The sequence below is a fragment of the Rhynchophorus ferrugineus genome, unplaced genomic scaffold (assembly GCF_030347505.1).
Source record: "Rhynchophorus ferrugineus isolate W39M unplaced genomic scaffold, kcgeb_rfMv2 rfM618, whole genome shotgun sequence".
Lineage (NCBI taxonomy): Eukaryota > Metazoa > Arthropoda > Insecta > Coleoptera > Curculionidae > Rhynchophorus > Rhynchophorus ferrugineus.
In genome coordinates, this window is record NW_027473195.1 from 32,501 (window position 1) to 35,696 (window position 3,196).

At 46.6% G+C, this 3,196-nt stretch overlaps 1 non-coding gene across 1 annotated transcript; it reads right to left on the minus strand.

Moving 5' to 3' along the window:
- Positions 1–318: 318 nt before the first annotated feature.
- Positions 319–2,307, minus strand: LOC143206264 (small subunit ribosomal RNA). The gene has a single exon (XR_013008249.1). It is a non-coding gene; the product is annotated as a small subunit ribosomal RNA (ribosomal RNA).
- Between the last annotated feature and the right edge of the window lie 889 nt (positions 2,308–3,196).

Sequence of the window (3,196 nt, forward strand, 5' to 3'; positions counted from 1 at the left end):
CGAAACGTCGATTAGAAATATAATTGGCAAAATCGTTTTATTTTGCGCTCGATTTGTCCATTTATAACGAAATCCGTCGTAGGCCGACGATTATTACTCGTCGTCCTATATAACAACATCTTCATCGTATATATCTCCGCTTTCGGGCGTACATCTTTTAAAACCATATATTATAGGTACCCGAAAACAGCTACGTTGACGACGTCGAAATTCGATCGGAACTTCCGAACTTCGTAGATGGCTCTTTAACGTTCGACAATGATTTTTACAGACTTGTACGTTTACCTATTATATATATATAGGCATAACAACACACTGTAATGATCCTTCCGCAGGTTCACCTACGGAAACCTTGTTACGACTTTTACTTCCTCTAAATGATCAAGTTTGGTCATCTTTTCCTACACATCGACGACGCCGAAACGCCATCGCGTGTCGATCCGAAGACCTCACTAAATCATTCAATCGGTAGTAGCGACGGGCGGTGTGTACAAAGGGCAGGGACGTAATCAACGCGAGCTTATGACTCGCGCTTACTGGGAATTCCTCGTTCATGGGGAACAATTGCAAGCCCCAATCCCTAGCACGAAGGAGGTTCAGCGGGTTACCCGGGCCGCTCGGCCAGGGAAGACACGCTGATTCCTTCAGTGTAGCGCGCGTGCGGCCCAGAACATCTAAGGGCATCACAGACCTGTTATTGCTCAATCTCGTGCGGCTAGAAGCCGCCTGTCCCTCTAAGAAGAATAGTTTGTACGCCGACAGTAAAAACCGCGCACGAACCGCGAAACCCGAAAGCAACGCGGCCGGCGGGCCTTTAGGATGTCAAAAAGCGCCTAGTTAGCAGGCTAGAGTCTCGTTCGTTATCGGAATTAACCAGACAAATCGCTCCACCAACTAAGAACGGCCATGCACCACCACCCACCGAATCAAGAAAGAGCTCTCAATCTGTCAATCCTTCCGGTGTCCGGGCCTGGTGAGGTTTCCCGTGTTGAGTCAAATTAAGCCGCAGGCTCCACTCCTGGTGGTGCCCTTCCGTCAATTCCTTTAAGTTTCAGCTTTGCAACCATACTTCCCCCGGAACCCAAAAGCTTTGGTTTCCCGGAAGCTGCCCGTCGAGTCATATTAGGGAACGTCGACGGATCGCTAGCTGGCATCGTTTAAGGTTAGAACTAGGGCGGTATCTGATCGCCTTCGAACCTCTAACTTTCGTTCTTGATCAATGAAAGCGTTTTTGGCAAATGCTTTCGCTTCTGTTCGTCTTGCGACGATCCAAGAATTTCACCTCTAACGTCGCAATACGAATGCCCCCATCCGTTCCTATTAATCATTACCTCGGGGTTCCGAAAACCAACAAAATAGAACCGAGGTCCTATTCCATTATTCCATGCATACAGTATTCAGGCGAAATTTTAGCCTGCTTTGAGCACTCTAATTTGTTCAAAGTAAACGTGCCGGCCCACCTCGACACTCAGTAAAGAGCACCGCGGCAGGATTGAGTTGGGCCGTCGTAACCACGACGCGCACAACACGCACGCCGAAACGCACGCGCGACGGCGACGCGACACGACTAAGCCCACCGGCAGGACGTCTCGCGAAAAACACGCCAGTTAACACCGCGAACGATGAACCGGCGGCGCGAGACACAAATTCGACTACGAGCTTTTTAACCGCAACAACTTTAATATACGCTATTGGAGCTGGAATTACCGCGGCTGCTGGCACCAGACTGGCCCTCCAATTGATCCTCGTTAAAGGGTTTAGAGTGTACTCATTCCGATTACGGGGCCTCGGATGAGTCCCGTATCGTTATTTTTCGTCACTACCTCCCCGTGCCGGGAGTGGGTAATTTGCGCGCCTGCTGCCTTCCTTGGATGTGGTAGCCGTTTCTCAGGCTCCCTCTCCGGAATCGAACCCTGATTCCCCGTTACCCGTTACGACCATGGTAGGCGCAGAACCTACCATCGACAGTTGATAAGGCAGACATTTGAAAGATGTGTCGCCGGTGCGAGACCGTGCGATCAGCTTAAAGTTATTCAGAGTCACCAAGTTGTACGATGACGAGCGCGAACCCGAAACCGATTGGTTTTGATCTAATAAAAGCACTCCTTCCATCTCTGGTCGGAGCTCTGTTTGCATGTATTAGCTCTAGAATTACCACAGTTATCCAAGTAATTGTGGGTACGATCTAAGGAACCATAACTGATTTAATGAGCCTTTCGCGGTTTCACCTTAATTCGGTATGTACTGAGACATGCATGGCTTAATCTTTGAGACAAGCATATGACTACTGGCAGGATCAACCAGGGAACTGTTCTTATTATTTTATCGACACGAAGCAGATAAAACAAATACAGACACAGTTTATTTTATAAGTTTGACTTATAAAGAAACGTGTGCGTAAGACGACGATATATAATATATATCGACGACTAATAAAAAGGAGGTGCATGATAGCGCGCCTAGACGACGGAAAAACCGGTCCGAGGCGCCACGCTCTTACATTTTAATATTAGTTGTCTAATAAAACAAAACGATATCATCATCTTAGACACATCTTTTGTTTTTTTTATACACAACCGATCGACTAGGCACCCAATTATCTCGATTATCGACGACGATCGTCGACTACGTCGAAAATTGGATGCCGCAAAATATCGTTCGGCGTTTATAAGACCTCGAAAAACATTCTCTCCGAACCCTTCGCTAGATAGAAATATATAAAGCGACAAGGAAACCTCGTACGAGAAACGTTTCGTGATTTTTTATTTTATTCTCGCTCGGAGAGCAGAGAGCTATCGCAAAATGTGTTGCTGTTTTATGAACGTTCCGATGAAAAACCGATACGTCCATAAAAATAATAATTCCAATCGCATATGAATCGTGGATCATCTTCTTCTAACGAAGCCGAATGTTCCCGCCGAATTCGCGATCTCGCAGTGATACCGTCGTCGTCGTCGTACGCTTCCCGATATATCGAAAAAAACCGACCAGGAAGAACAACGAAACGACGATACAAAATCGCGAGAGCGTTACGAATATATAATAACACGACGAAATACGCTTTTTATTTAGATAAATAAAAAAATACGGTTCGGATCTTATATATTAACATATAATATGTAATACCACCTTCGCTGATCAAAAGCCACTCGGTAAAAGTGTCACAGCGCCGGTCGACCCGACCCGTCGTATCCGT